At 38.0% G+C, this 16,931-nt stretch overlaps 1 protein-coding gene and 1 long non-coding RNA gene across 8 annotated transcripts in view; one reads left to right on the top strand and one right to left on the bottom strand.

Annotated features, from left to right (window-relative positions):
- Positions 1-16,931, bottom strand: part of HMBOX1 (homeobox containing 1) — a 324,458-nt gene that overhangs the window by 216,365 nt on the left and 91,162 nt on the right. The window lies entirely within an intron of this gene.
- Positions 1,420-15,727, top strand: LOC111821582 (uncharacterized). Its single transcript, XR_002824952.1, has 3 exons — positions 1,420-1,455; positions 6,139-6,215; positions 12,916-15,727. It is a non-coding gene; the product is annotated as an uncharacterized LOC111821582 (long non-coding RNA).

Here is a 16,931-nt window from a genome sequence, read left to right as displayed (position 1 = left end):
AGAAACTGTTCGTTCTGTAAGCCTTCACCTGAAGTAAAATAAAAAAAAAAAAAAAAGCCATCCACTTGTGGTATTTCTGTTATAGCAGCACTAGATGACTAACACACTATGATATAGTTACAGAATGAACTAGTATACATTCTTAACGAAAAGTATTAGAAATTACCACTTAAATGACATGAAAAATGTACCTAATATAATGTTAAATGAAAAGGAGACTATAAAACTATATGTAGCTTCTTGTTTCCTAGAGTATTTGACCTAAGCAACATAGTAATTATATCACATTTGGTAAAAATAGTTATTGAAGCATTTAGGTATTTTAGGTATTTTTTAAAGAAGTAATTTATCTTAATTTCACATAAAGGAGATATCTACAAATCAAGCTTAGATAAAGGTAGACCCAATAAAAGCAAGGATGAAGAGACTTTGTCTTGCTTACTTTGGACACGTCACCAGGAAAGACCAACTGCTAGAAAAGTGGATCATGTTTGGAAAAGCAGAGGGTCAGTGAAAACAAGGAAAACCCTCAGTGGGATAGACTGCAATAACCTCAACAGTGAACTCAAACATATCAAAGATCATGGAGAAGGCACAGGATCGAGCAAAATTTCCATTCTATTCTACAAAAGGTCACCATGAGTCGGTGCTGACTCGAAGGCAACTAACAACAACTGTTACTGTTAGTTTATTAATATCAGAAAGTACAGGAGACAGCTGAAATGGATTACTGGTTTGGCTCTTGACTGGCAGTTACTACATTTCAGACTCCATTGTTTCAATTCTGGTGTCACTATGAATCCAAGGTGCTTCAGGATTATTGAACAAGTGCAAATGTGTAACAAACAAAACACAAAAATCAGATTAGCTATAAATCAAAGAACTTAGTTTTCAGTTAGAGTTAACTTTGTTACATTATCAGATCACTACTATAATGTTAGATATAGGACTGTAAGGAAACTAATCTATACATTATTCCTAAATTAAACTGTGCAGGGACATATATTTTGCAGTTTTTGAATGGTCCTTCCAATGATGTGTAAACCGATTTCACATGAAAATGACACTGCTGATAATAAGCTTATGAAAAAAATGCATTAAATTCTGAACATCTCTGTAAATAATGGCCAATCTTTCAATCAAACATAGTAAAGACAAATCACAACAGAGAGCTCACAACTGTACATCAACACACTGTTTCAACAAAATGGATGTGCCATCATTGTTGTTGTTAGCTGCCATCAATTCAGTTCCTACTCATAGCAACATTATGTAAAACAGAACAAAACACTGCCTGGTGCTGTGTCATCCTCACAACTGTTGCTATGTTTGAGCCCATATTACAGCCACTGTGTCAATCCATCTTGTTGAGAGTCTTCCTCTTTTTAAATGACCTTCTACTTTACCAAACATGATGTCTTTCTACACAGACTGGTTCCTCCTGACATGTCTAATGTAAGTAAGATGAAATCTTGCCATCCTCCCTTCTAAGAGCATTGTGGCTGTACTTCTTCCAAGGCAGATTTGTTAATTCTTCTGGCAGTCCAATATTCTTTGCCATCATCATAATTCAAAGGCATCAATTCTTCTTGTGGTCTTATTTATTGTCCAGCTTTCAAATGCATATGACGTGATTGCAAATACCATGGCTTGGGTCAGGCGCACCCTAGCCCTCAAAGTAACATCTTTGCTTTTTAACACTTTAAACAAGTGAGGTCTTTTGCGGCAGATTTTCCCAATGCAATACGTCGTTTCATATCTTAACTGCTGCTTCTATGGGCACTGATCATGAATCCACCTAAATGAAATCCTTGACAACTTTGATATTTTCTCCATTCATCATGCAGTTGCTTATTGGTCCAGTTGTGAGGATGTTCCTCTTGATAGAATCCCACATAATTCTTAGGGTTTTTTCATTTTTTTAAATCCTTTTATCTGATTTTTCCTCAAATAAGCTGGTGTCAAGTGCTTTATCTTCAATCTCACTAATTCTGACTTCCATTGCCTCAATTCTGCTCCTATGACTTTCTATTGAGTTGCCTAATTCGGAAATATTATTGTTAATCTTCTGGGAAGTCTTCGTTGAGCATAAGTGTTTAATTTTTAGGAGGTTCCATTTATCTAGTTCATTTTCTTCTGTGTGTGCATCTTTAGTTATGATTGGTAATCTATGCCATATATTAGGGTCCTAGCATTGTCCTTAAATTTTCCTCCATGATTTTTACAGTTTTAGGTTTTATATTTAGGTCTTTTGATCCATTTGGAGTTAGTTTTTGTGTATGGTGTGAAGTATGGATCCTGCTTTATTTTTCTACAGATAGATATCCAATTTTTCCAGCATCATTTGTAAAAGAGACTGTCTCTTCCCCATTCCATAACCTTTAGTCCTTTGTCAAAGATGAGCTATCCTTAGGTAAGATGATTTACATCTGGGTTCTCAATTCTGTTCCATTGCTCTATGTATTGTTGTACTAGTACCAGGCTGTTTTGACTACCATAGCTGTACAGTAGGTTCTGAGATCAGATCTTAGTTCTTTTATAATAAGAGGCTTTTCTTATTCAGGGTCTCTTTCCCTTCCATATAAAGTTAGTGATTAGTTTTTCAATCTTGGTGAAGAATGTTGTTGGGATTGGGATCAGGATTGCATTGTATCTATATATAGGTTTGGGTAGTGTTGAAATTTTCACAATGTTGTCTTCTATCCAAGAGCATGGTATATTTTTCCATTCATGCAGGTTTCTCTTGGTTTCTTGCAGTAGTGTTTTGTAGTTTGGTTTGTATAAGCCTTTTACTTCCCTGGCTAGATTCATTCCTAAGAATTTTACCTTTTGGAGGCTATCATAAATGGTATTGTTTTCCTGATTTCCTTTTCACAGTTCTCTTTGTTGAGGTAGAGGAATCCAACTGATATTTTTGTGTTAATCTTGTATCCTGCCACTTTGCCAAATGCTTCTATTAGTTCCAATAACTTTCTTGTGGAGTCTTTTGGATTTTCTATGTATAAGATTATATCATTTACCAAAAGGGATAGTTTCACTTCTTCCTTACCAATGTGGATAACTTTTATTTCCTTTTCTTGCCTTACTGCTGTCATTAGTACTTCCAATACAATGTTGAACAGGAGTGGTGATAAAGGGCATCCTTGTCTGGTTTCCGCTCTCGGGAGGAATGCTTTCAGATTCTCTCCATTGAGGATAATGTTGGCTGTTGGTTTTGTATAAATTCCCTTTATTATATTGAGGAATTTCCCTTCTATACCTATTTTTCTGAGAGTTTCTATCAGGAATGGGTGTTAGATTTTATCAAATGCCTTTTCTGCATCGATAGAGATGATCATGTGATTCTTTTTCTTTTATTTATGTTGTGGATTAAGTTGATTGATTTTCTAATATTGAAGCAAGCTTATGTGCCTAGTATGAATCCGACTTGGTCATGATGGAATATGTTTTTGATATGCTGCTGTGTTCTATTCACTAGGATGTTGTTGAGAATTTTTGCATGTATATTCATGAGGGATACTGGTCTGTAGTTTTCTTTTTTAGCAACGTCTTTGTCTGGCTTTGGTATCAGGGTTATGCTGGCTTCATAGAATGAATTTGAGAGTATCCTTTGCTTTTCTATGTTCTGGAAAAGTCTGAATTGGTGTCAACTCTTCTCTCAATGTTTGATAAAATTCTCAAGTGAAACCGTCTGGGCCAGGGTTCTTTTTTGTTGGGAGTTTATGGCCCCTTCAATTTCTTCTTTTGTTATGGGTGTGTTCAAATTTGCTACCTCAGTTTGTATTAGTTTAGACAGGTGGTACATAACTAGAGATCTGTCCATTTCCTCTAAGTTTTCAAATTTGTTGCAGTACAATTTTTCATAGTATTCTGTTATGATTCTTTTTATTTCAGTTGGTTCTGTTGTAATGTCATGTATCTCATTTCTTATTCAGGTTATTTGCATCTTCTCCTGTTTTTCTTTGTCAATTTGGCCAGTGGTTTGTCAATTTTATTGATCCTTTCAAAAAACCAGTTTTTAGTCTTGCTGATTATTTCTACTGTTTTTCTGTTCTCCATTTCATTTATCTCTGCTCTAATTTTTATTATTTCGTTTCTTCTGGAGACTACGGGCTGCTTCTGTGTCTCTTTTTCTGTTTGAATTTAGGGTTAATGTTTTGATTTTTGTTCTTTCTCCTCTTTTGATGTGTACATTTATTGCTAAAAATTGACCACCGAGCACTGCTTTTGCTGCGTCCCAAAGGTTTTGGTATGTTGTGTTTTTGTTCTCATTTGATTCTAGGAATTTTTAAATTCGATCTTTGATTTCTTTTATTAACCAGTAGTTTTTAAGCACAGTGTTATTTAACTTGCATTTATTAGACTTTTTTTTCCCTTGCTCTTCCTGTTATTGATTTCTATTTTTACAGTATTATGGTCAGAGATGATGCTTTGTATTATTTCGATGTTTTTGCATTTGTTGAGGCTTGCTTTGTGGCCAAAAATGTGGTCTATTCTGGAGAAGGTTCCATGAGTACTGGAGAAGGTGTACTTTGCTGCAGTTGGACGATGCGTTCTGTACGTCTATGAGGTCAATTTGGTTGTGTTGGGTGGATCTTCTGCGTCTTTGCTGAGTTTCTTTCTAGTTGTTCTGTCATTCACCTAGAGTGCTCGGCTGCTAACCAAAAAGGTCAGCAGTTCAAATCCATCAGCCGCTCCTGGGAAACGTTATGGGGTGGTTGTACTCTGTCCTATAGGGTTGTTATGAGTCAGAATCAACTCGATAGCAATGGGATACTATTACTGTGGAAGTGCCTATTTCTCTTTTCAGTGCTATTAGTTTGTTTCATGTATTTTGGAGCTGTCATTGACTGTGTGTATATTTATTGTGGTTATGTCCTCTTGGTGGATTGACCCTTTAATCATTATATAATGTCCATTCTTGTCTTTTATAGTGAATTTTGCTTTAAAATCTATTTTATCAGAGATTAATATTGCCACTTCTGAACTTTTTTGGTTGTTATCTGCCTGATAAAAATTTTAATTTATTCATATCTTTCTGTCTAAGGTGCGTTTCTTGCAGACAGCACTCTGATGGGTCGTTTTTTAATCCATTCTGCCATTCTCCGTCTCTTTACTGGTGCATTTACACCATGCATATTCAGTGTGATTATCGACAGATATGACTTTACTGCTGTCATTTTCTTGCTTTTTTATGTGTGTGTTTGGCGTTGATTTTTTTATTCCTCTTAATTTTTCATGTTGAGCTTTTTTTTTTAATATTTTGATGAGTAGGTTTGTTGCTTTTCTTTGTGGTTACCCTGAAATTTACCTCTATCTGCCTAAATTTATAGCACTAATTTATTTCTTTGACATCATTTTGAATTCCTCTGCATATGGAAGTTCTATAGCTAAAGGCTTGATTCTTTGTGTTTTGAAGTGGTCGTCAATTACAGATTAATGTCTCTGGTTCCCTGTTTTCTATCTTTTAGCTTTATTTTATTTTTTAGAATTTTTTATCTGGGTTGATATCCACCTGATGTTGTCATGTGCTTTAATCTCAAGTTGTTGTCTGGTGTGTTATTAGTTTTCTGTCCACATGACTTCTTGTAATATTTCTTGTAAAGCTGCTTTTTACACATTCCTTTAATTTCTGCTTATCTGGAAATGTTCCAATTTAACCAATCATATTCGATGGATGCTTTCGCGGATATATAATTCTTGGTTGGCAGTGTTTTTTTTTCCCAATGTTTTATAGATATTATCCCATTGCCTTCTTGCCTGCGTGGTTTCTACTGAGTAATCAGAACTTAATCTTACTGATGCCCCTTTGTAGGTGTTCTTTCGTTTTCCCCGAGCTGCTTTCAGGATTCTTTCTCTCTCTTTGGTTTTGAAAATTTTATTATGATATGTCTCAGTGTTCTTCTATTGGGATCTATCCTGTATGGGGTTCGTTGTGCTTCTTGTATGGTTATCTTCTCATCTTTCATGATATTAGGGAAGTATTTTGTCAACACATTTTCAACAATTCTCTATGTGCTTTTGACTCCTTCCTTTCGGGGATTCCAATAATGCCTAAATTATTTCTCTTAATGGTGTCCTACATAACTCTTAGAATTTTTTCATCCTTTTTTTTTTTTTTTATTGTTCCTCCAACAGATTAGCGTCAAGGGACTGGTCTTCTATTCTGCAGATCCTGTTTTCTGCTGTTTCAATTCTACTCCTACGAATTTCCAGTGAGTTGTCAATTTCTGCAATTTTATTGTTAAGCATCTAGATTTCTAGTTGTTTCTTCTGTATCATTCCAATTGTTCATTTATTTTGTTGTTTTGTTCTTCTGAATTCTTCTTGTGTTTTATCTGTGCATTCTTTGGTTTTGTCTGTGTTCTCCATAGTTCTGTGTTTTCCCTGAATCTTTTCAGGACTCTGTAAGCCTTCTGAATTCCTTATGAGGACACTCCATTACATTTTCTTCCTCAGGGAGGCTTTCTGGTTCATTATTATGGTCACTTGCTGGGGCTATCTTGTCTTGCTTCTTTAGGCAATCTGCTATCATCTGTTGTCTCCCGGGCATTAAAGCGTTACTATATTTTTTATTTGTATAATTGCTTGCTGGGCCCCATTTTTGTCTGTTTTGTTTTGGTGATTCCTTGAAGTTGTGGCTGGAGTGGTGCTCTGGTTGTTGGACCGACTGTGATGGAGCCCTCCCTACCAGTGTTTGGACGGGTGCAGGAGCTAGGATCTCTGTTTACTAATTGTGCAGGGCAGCTGAAGGTGGGATGGTTTTGCTTTGGCCTCCATCTGTCTTCAGTTTTGTGGCTCAAAAGCAAGGAATGATGATCTCCAAGCAGATGGAGTGGCCGATGTGGTTAGGTGTGGTAGGTGAGTGGAGGTATGTTCTTCTCTTCTTGCTGGTTGTGGGGGAGAGGAGGTGAGGGTGGTGCAGGTGGCAGCAGGGGGACATTCACACAGTTGCTCTACCGCCACCTCCTCCTGGGCAAGGGGAGGGAGGAAGGGACAGCAGGCGGATGTTTGCTCCATCATGCTGCATCTGTCACTGGCAGACAGCGGCAGGAAGGTGTAGCAGGTGGGTATGCACACACTCACTCTTCTTCCACCCTATGCTGGGTAACGGGCAGGAGGAAACGGCCTCAAGAGCACTGTGCACATAGTTGTAGCTCCTCTGGCCCTCACTGGGTGGGATAAGGAGTGGAATCCTTGCTGGCGAATGCTCGCACAATGGTAACGTCTCATGTCAGGTGAGGGGGAGGAAGGAAGGAGCTGCTGGGGCACACACATGCAGTTGTGTTTCCTCTGCCCCTCACAGGGTAGGTTAAGGGAAGGACTTGTGTCCGGTAAATGCAAGCACAGTGATGCTGCTTTACGTCAGTTAGCCAGGAGCGGGGAAAGGGGCTGCAGTGGGATGTGTACACAGTCACAGTGCCTCTGCCCCTTGCTGGGTAGGTTAAGGGTGGAGTGATGCCTGGCAGATGCACAAACAGAAGTGCCACCTCATGCCAGATGGGGAGGAGAAGGGAGCTTTGGGTGAGGTCTCTCAATGTCCCGCTGCTGATGTCCTCCACCAGGCTCTTGGTGAGGGGAACAGGTGGCGGGTGGGCACACACATGGGGGTGTGCCTAGTCTCGTTCGTTGGGTGGGGAAGAGGGAGTACTGGATGGGGTTGGGTGGTGTCAGCAGAAGAGGGTAAGCTAGTATTATGGTCCCCCAATCAGGCATAAGTAGTTGGTGTATGGGCCCTCTACCACCTCGGATCAGAAGGATGGGATGGGGAAGTCTGTTCCTCCAGTAGGATATGCAGGTGCCAGGACATCTTGCATCTGCTGCAACCAGTGAGCAGGAACTGTCCTCTCTCGAGTGCGAAGACGGAGGGTTGCCTGGGGACTGGATGGGTGGGAGAGCTTCTGCTGACACTCCGTGAGTCCACCACCTCGTTCTCACACTCACCCCTTAAGGTCAAGGGCTGCCAGTTCTGAGTATCTCTGTTCCTGGATCTGGCACCTTCCCTGTCTCTGCTTATTTCTGTGAGTGTCTATAGAGGTTCTCTATCCTTTTTGAGAAAGTCATGAAGTTACTTTGCTGTTCTCTTCACCCAAGGTCGCTGCTGGCTTTGTCCTAAGTTAGCCTCAGTGGGGCAGGACAGCTGGCTGAGATCCGCCATTCCATGTTACTCCTTTTTCATTGCTTTCCTTATTCCTTCTAATCGGTATTTGGTTAAGTCCTTAGACCTTCTTTTTTGATGTTCAGGGTTCCTGGATTGTTATATGCTTCTGTTTTGCTTGGTTTTTTGGATCTTTGATATAGGAAGACATTATGGTGTTGTGACTAAGCCACCATCTTGGCATCACTTCCTCTTTCCTGTCTTTTTAATGACCTTTTGCTTTCTTTTTATTTTATTGTTATACTTTAAGTGAAAGTTTACAATTCAAGTTAGTCTCTCATACAAAAACATACACATACATTGTTACGTGACCCTAATTCCTCTCCCTGTACTGTGACAGCACACTCCTTCTCTTCACCCGATTTCCCACGTCCATTCAAACAGCTACTGACCATCTCTACCTTCTCATCTCACCTCCAGATATGAAGTGCCCATTTAGTCTTATGTGTCTACTTGAGCTAAGAGGCACACTCTTCACGAATATCATTTTATGTCGCAAAGTCCAGTCTAATCGTTGCCTGAATAGTTGGCCTCAGGAATGGTTTTAGTTCTGGGTTGGCAGAGAGTCCAGGCGCCATGCTTTATGAGGTTCCTCCAGTCTCAGTCAGACCATTAAGTCTGGTCTTTTTACTAGAATTTGAGTTCTGTACCCCACTTTTCTCCTGCTCCATCAGGGACTCTCTGTTGTGTTCCCTGTCAGGACAGTCATTAGTTGTAGTCAGACACCATCTACTACTTCTGGTCTCAGGCTGATGGAGTTTCTGGTTTATGTGGACCTTTCTGTCTCTTGGGTTAATACTTTCCTTGTGACTTTGGTGTTCTTCATTCTTCTTTACTCCGTGTGGGTTGGGACCACTTGATGTATCTTAGATGGCTGCTCGCTAGCTTTTCAGACCCCAGACGCCACTCACCATAGTAGGATGCAGAACATTTTCTTAATAAACTTTGTTGTGCCAATTGACCTAGATGTTCCCTGAAAGCATGATCCCCAGATCCCTGCCCCTGCTACTCTGTGCCTCTAAGTGTTTGGTTGTATTCAGGAGACTTCTTAGCTTTGGTTTAGTCCAGTTGTGCTGACTTTCCCTGTACTGTGTGCTGTCCTTCCCTTCACCTAAGATAATTCTTGTCTACTATCTAGTTAGTGAATAACCCTCTCCCTCCCTCCCCCGACTTGAAACCATCAAAGAATATTTTCTTCTGTGTTTAAACCTTCTCTTGAGTTCTTTTAATAGTGGTCTTATATCTTTGTCCTTTCATGACTTACTAAATTCACTGAGCATAATCCCTTCCAGATTCCTCCATGTTACAAGATGTTTCATGGATTCATCATTGTTCTTTACTGTTGCATAGCATTCCATTGTGTGAAAATACCATAATTTGTTTATCCATCCGTCTGCTGATCGGCACCTAGGTTGTTTCCATCTTTTTGCTATGAACGTAGCAATGAACGTAGGTGTGCATATATCTATTCATGTGACAGCTCTTATTGCACTAGGATATATTCCACGGATCAGGACTGCTGGATCGTATGGTACTTCTATTTCTAGCTTTTTAAGTAAGCCCCAAATCGATTTCCAAAGTGGTTATACCATTTTACATTCCTACCAACAGTGTATAAGTGTTCCAATCTCTCCACAACCTCTCCAACATTTTGTGTGTTTTGGATTAATGCTAGCTTTTTTGGGATGAGATGGTATCTCACTGTAGTTTTGAACTGCATTTCTCTAATGGCTAATGATTGTGAGCATTTCTTCATGCGTCTGTTAGCCGCCTGAATGTCTTCTTTGGTGAAGTGCCTCTTCATATCCTTTGCCCATTTTTTAATTGGGTTATTTGTCTTTTTGTTGTTGATATTTTACAGTATCTTGTAGATTTTAGAGATTAGACACTGACTGGACTTGTCGTAGCCAAAAATTTTTTCCCTGTCTGTAGGTTGTCTTTTGACTCTTTTGGTGAAGTCTTTTGATAAGCATACGTGTTTGATTTTTAGGGGCTCCCAGTTATTTAGTTTCTCTTCTGGTGCTTGTACATGGTTACTTATGGTTCATATTCTGTTTATACGATGTATCAGGGCTCCTAGTTTTGTCCCTATTTATTCTTCCATCATGTTTACCATTTTAGATTTTATATTTAGGTCTTTGATCCATTTTGAGTTAGTTTTCGTGCATGGTGTGAGGTATGGGTCTTGTTTCAGTTTTTTGCAGATGGATATCAGTTATGCCAGGGCTGTTTGTTAAACAGACTGTCTTTTCCCCAATTAATGGACTTTGGGCCTTTGTCAAATATCAGCTGCTCATAGGTGGACGAATTTATGTCTGGATTCTCAATTCTGTTCCATTGGTCTATGTGTCTGTTGTTGTACCAGTACCAGGCTGTTTTGACTACCATGGCGGTATAATAGGTTCTAAAATCAGGTAGTGTGACGCCTCCCACTTTGTTCTTCTTCTTGAGTAATGCTTTATTTATCTGGGGTCTCTTCCCTTTCCATATGAAGTTGATTAGTTTCTCCATCTTATTAAAAAATGATGTTGGAATTTGGATCGGGATTGCATTGTATCTGTAGATTGCTTTGGGCAGAATTGACATTTTCACAATGTTGAGTCTTCCTATCCATGAGCAAGGTATGTTTTTCCACTTGGCTAGGTCTCTTTTGGTTTCTTGCAGTAGTGTCTTGTAGTTTTCTTTGGTTAGATTTATTCCTAAGCATTTTATCTTCTTGTGAGGTATTGTAAATGGTACTGATTTGGTGATTTCCTCTTCAAAGTTCTCTTTGTTGGTGTAGAGGAATCCAACTGAGTTTTGTAAGTTTATCTTATATCCTGATACTCTGCTGAAATCTTCCATTGGTTTTCTTGTGGATTCTTTGGGGTTTTCTGTGTATAAGATCATATCATCTGCAAATAGACACTTTGACTTCTTCCCTACCTATCTGGATGCCCTTTATTTCTTTTTCTAGCCTAACTGCTCTGGCTAGGACCTTCAGCACAATGCTGAATAAGACTGGTGATAAAGGGCATCCATCTTTTGCTTTCTTCATGCATGATGTCCTTCATTAGATAATGCCAACTAGCTTGGCTTATTCCTTTTTTAAAAACCAGAGTCCAAATTACCAATCAGTGTGTATCAAATCACAAGCAACTATTTCAATTTTTTTAGCTAGCCTTAGTTCCCAGGAATATATCAAATCAAAGTGTTACCAGGAAATCCATCTGAATAAAAAATACCTTTTTTTTTTTGTATACTTGTTAAGTTAGTGAGTGGGTGGCATAAAGCAAGAGTACGTTCGTCAAAGAAAGCAATTATCAAGAATTACAAGTAATTCTGCAAAAGCATTCCCAAAACTACCAGGAGAAATAAGATCACCTCACTTGCTGGCTTAGTAGACTCTAAGTAGGTAAAAGCGATTTTGGTTCCTCAGGAATGATTTTCACCTGTGCTCAAAAGGAACACAGAAGTATCTACAGTGCATTAGGCAAAGAGAGGCAGATGGGCTCTGTAATGGGAGATAGCCTTTTTCATGCGGCTATACTGAATATAACAATAGAGGTAGAAAATCAACTGAAAAATTCTGCTATAAATAGTACATTTGAAAAGTTTTACTTTGAAAGTTTTATAATACTATGTATAATAATCTTTGCAGATGTGGGGAAATTTCAAACTGAAAGCTGAAGTAATTTTTGATAATACTAATGGGTTGTCTGGAATGTGACATCCTGGACTTAAGCGATCTGTGTAAGGTCACAGGGCAGTACAGGAGCTGTATTTCTCTTCTATATCTTACTATAGTACTAATCACAAGGTAAAACTGAGTATTATTTAATGACCAAACAAACACATACATAAATCTTCACATAATTATATAGCTTTTGGTGGGCAAGTTAGCAGCTGGGTGTAAAATGGAATCCAGGTTCACAGGCATTAAGTAAATGAAATATACTCCCTTGGACACAAAAATGTGGCAATCATTTATATGCAAAAATGAAATTACTTAAATCAGAAACATAAGAAGATAGAGTATGAGTAGTTAAGCCAAACAAGATTCTCCAGGATTTAACTCTCCAGTACAAATACGCAACATTAAATTAATTTCAAGTCTTTTATTTGATCTCACTAACAATTATTTACAGTAATTGAGTTCACCTAGATAATTAGGGCTTGTGTTCCCTGCTAATTTAATACAAGCAGTCCCTGGGTTACAAAGGAGATTCATTCCCAAGTGTGTCGTTAAGAATTTGTAGGTAAATCAGAACAGGTGCATAGTCCTTACTTAGCCTTACTTTAGTGTAAGAAAAGGCTAGAAGGCTTTTCAATAATTTAAAAGCTGCCAAGTGCAGCAAGTGAAGGTGATTGTGATGAAGAATTTGTTGTGAGTAGGGGTGGTTCAATCGTTTCAAAGTGAGGGCAAATTTGCATAACATTAAAGGGAAAGTACCAGTTGTCTGTAAGTGGGACATTTCTAACCTAGGACAGCCTGTACTCAGGTTACTTGAGAATTAACTTTAAAGAAACAAGATTCTGTGGCAGTAACACTGATCACTGACTATCATTCTAAAGTCTATCAAAATACTTTCATTTAGTTAACAATATTATAATGTAGATGTTTTGAATATTTAAGAACTTGCTAATGTGTGTATTTTCAGAAACAGGCAAAAGCCATTATTATCTTCGGGATGCACTTTGAAAGTTCTTTGTCTCAGTTGCTTGCTTGTTTGCATCCTGCCTTCCTTTCCTGACTCTAGTTTCTCTCTTTTTTGCAGTTTGCAGAAACTGGTTTGCAGACTAATCACAGGCTACCTTAAACTGTAGATCTCAGTTGGAGAATCAAACACAAAACTGAAAACTTCTGCTCTTCTCCACATTTTGTCCACTATGACCTTGCCATTCAAAACAATATGGTTTACTGGAAGGTTTCAATTTCTTGGGATCCAGTAGGGGATTCACTACATTCTATGTATTGGAGTTTCTCATGATTGAACTCAAACCAATTTCAAAGCAATTCATGACGCAGCCTCCGTTTAATATGACCTATGAAACTTGTATGTTTCTTTTCACTAGAGAGAACAGAAATTCACACTTTAGAGATGTGCCAGATTCAAACATTTTTATTTCTAAGAAGTTGTAACTTCTGAGAACAAACACCTCTACAATATTTAGTAGGTATTCAACACACAAGATCTTTCTTAGATTTCACTTAAATAAATCTGCTATGCCAGGTACATAAAAAAACACAACTTTGATGGTCACTGCTATCTCCTGTATTGGTATTACCTTGGTTATGGCTCTTTTAAGTAATTAAAAGCACAATTATACAAGAATGTGTTGCTATCTTCATCCTGCCAAATCTTAATGTGATGACTAATAGAGGATTAGCACAATAAACTGTAGTGCATCCACACCATGGAATACTTTGCAAAAGGTAAGAAGAAAGGAAGTTCTTTATGTACTGATATGAAAAAATTTCCATTACATAGTGCCTCAAATAAGATGCAAAAAAGCATATATGTGCTACCTTTGTCTAAAAAGGAAGTGAAAATAATACATATTTGTATTTCCTTGTATTTGCATAAAGAAATTCTGGAAAGATACACAACAACGTAAAAACAGTGCAACATAGGAAGAGGTGTAGGAAGGAACTGAGTGGGTGGGGGACCAATAGAGCCTTTTCACTGTCTCTATGTAACTTCTTATATTTGTTATTTATTTTAATCATGTGCAATGTATTAGGTATCGAAAAATAATCTAACTGGCTTTGAATCTCTTCACCTGAAATGAGATGTATAAGTTAATATCAACGCAAAAACAAAAAATCTTTATTTTTAGTTAAAATGTTATGCTGAAAATCAACGTACTAATAAAAGACAAACACACACAAAAAAAGGGAGTATGGGATAAAAGGCAGCTAAATATGTCCTAAAAGGATTTCTGGTGACCCTCTCAGTACCCTATTATATCATAAACCATTACAATAATTTATACTCAGCATACCAAGCTAGGTGCTGCATGACATTTTCCTTATCCTCAAAGGTTTTACAACCTAATTGCCAAAATAAGAAAAATACTATTTATTTTTTAAATAGTTAAAAAAAAAGTAAACAATAATTTAAGGCAGAATATGATAAATGAGTGGTACAAACAATACCACACATGATTCAAAGAAAGGAGTATCTGTGCCTCAGATAAACGAAGACCCAAAGAGGAAGCAAGAATTAGATAAGTGGAAAGAAAGAGAGAACAGCATTCTGTGAAAGTGGAATTATTATAACAAAGATGCTATGGAGGGAAAAGAAACACAAAGTAAACAAGATACTGACTAGACTGGTTTGAATGGAACAGGAGGCTGGTAGGGGTGACAGCAAGAGGAGAGGATGAAGTCTAATAACTAATAATACTTGATACTTGTACAATATTTCACTTATATTATCTCACTTGGTCAGCAAATTAATTGTTAGAAAGGATAGACTGCAGAAGGTTCTGAGCATCATGCTATAAATATCTACTGACAGTATCTAATTATCTAAAATGGAATTATTCCATCATTAGAGGATAAAGAAACTACAGGCAGGTAGACTAGTTAAGAAAGTTCTGATATAAGCTAATCAGGACCCAGGCTGAAGTAACAGCAGTGGAAATAAACAGGAAGGAAGAAACTTATACGACTAGGGTGATAAGGTGTAGAAGTAAATAAAATGGCTACCAGGGCTTAGACCTCAGTTACTAGGAGAAAGATGATATAATTGAGAGAAATACGTTAAGTCCAGTTTTTAGATCCTCTATCACTCATCCCAAGAAATGTTTTCTAAGTCAGTCATCACCCTAGTCAAGTGAGACATGTTTCCCTACCATTACTCCCAGTGTCCACCAACCTCAAAAAGACAGCTAACAGGGACAGGGAGTAGTAGGGGATGGCTGCTTAATGGGTACAAGGTCTCTTTTGGGGGTGAGGAAAATGTTTTACAACCAGACAGAGGCCATGGTTGCACAACATTGTGAGTATACTAAATGCTATTTAATTATACACTTTAGAATAGTTAATTTTAGGTTTTGTGAATTTTACAACATTAATTTTTTTAAAAAGCTGCTGAAACTAAAGACCACAATGCCTTTTATCCTTTATTAAAGGTCGATGCCCAGAATGCCTTGTATATTTTGCCCATTCACTCTCACTATAACTCTCCACCACCTAAATCATTCCATTGTATCTGACATTGTCTTCACCAATAAAAAGCAAATTGTATTTTCCAATCTTTCTCTGAATTCTATCTCCTCGCTTTAAAGAAAAGTGAGCTCTACCCTGCGTGTAATACATCCTTGCAACATGTTTCTGTGTTTTGTTATTGTTTTTCTCTTTACACTCTAGATGGAAGGAATACAGAGTCACTGTACCAAAAAGAGCTGGTCAACTTTTGCCATTTCAAGAGCATATGATGATGAATTGATGCTACTGAAGGAAAAGTCCAAGCTGCAGTGCAGGCATTGGTGAAAAACAAGGATCCAGGAATTGACGGAATACCAACTGAGATGTTTCATCTCAAGATGTAGCGCTAGAAGTGCTTACTCATCTATGCCAAGAAATTTGGAAGACAGCCACCAGGACAACTGACTGAAGACATCCATATTTGTGTGCATTCCAAAGAAAGGTGATCCAATAGAGTGCATAAATTATAAAACAATACCATTAATATCACATGCAAGTAAATTTTTGCTGAGGATCATTCAAAAGCAGTTGCAGCAGTACATCAACAGAGAACTGCCAGATATTCAAGCCAGATGCAGAAGATGTGGAATGAGGGATATCACTGCTCATGTCACAAGGATCTTGCTGAGAGCAGTGAATACCAAAAAGATGTTTACCTGTGTTTTATTCAAAGGCATCTGACTCTGTGAATCATAACAAATTATGGATACATTGTGATGAATGGGAATTACAGAATGCTTAATTGAGCTTCAGAGGATCCTGTACATAGACCAAGCGGCAGCTGTCCAAACACAAGTGGATACTGTGTGCTTTAAAATCAGGAAAGGTATGCATCAGGGTCGTATCCTTTCACCATACTTATTTAACCTATATGCTGAAAAAACAATCCGAGAAGCTGGATTATATGAAGAAGAATGGCGCATCAGGTTTGGAGGACGACTCATTAACAACCTGCAATAGGCAGATGACAAAACCTTGCTTGCTGAAAATGAAGAGATCTTGAAGCACTTACTGATGAACATCAAAGACTACAGTCTTCAATATGGATTACACCTTAACATAAAGAAAACAAATATCCTCACAACTGGACCAACAAGCAACATCATGATAAATGGAGAAAAGACTGTAGTTGTCAAGGATTTCATTTTACTTGGATCCACAATCAACACTCACGGAAGCAACAGTCAAAAAATCAAAAGACACATGGCACTGGGCAAATCTGCTGCAAAAGACCTCTTTAATGTGCCGAAAGGCAAAGACGTCACTTTAAGGACTAAGGTGTGCCTGGACCAAGCCATGGTGTTTTCAATAGCTTCATATGCATGCAAAAGCTGGACAATGAATAAGGAAGAAAGAAGAAGAATGATGCCTTTCAATTACAGTGTGGGCAAAGAATATTGAATATATCACGGACTGCAAAAAGAACAAATCTGTCTTGGAAAAAGTACAGCCAGAATGCTGCTTAGAAACAAGGATGGTGAGATTTCGTCTCACATACTTTGGACATGTTATCAGGAGGTACCAAAGTCCCTGGAGAAGGACATCATGTTTGGTAAAGCAGAGGGTCAACAAAACAGA

This window comes from Trichechus manatus, unplaced genomic scaffold (assembly GCF_000243295.1).
Source record: "Trichechus manatus latirostris isolate Lorelei unplaced genomic scaffold, TriManLat1.0 scaffold00091, whole genome shotgun sequence".
NCBI classification, from domain to species: Eukaryota; Metazoa; Chordata; class Mammalia; order Sirenia; family Trichechidae; genus Trichechus; species Trichechus manatus.
Note: the sequence above shows the minus strand (reverse complement) of the source record. Positions and strands in the feature narration are given on the sequence as shown.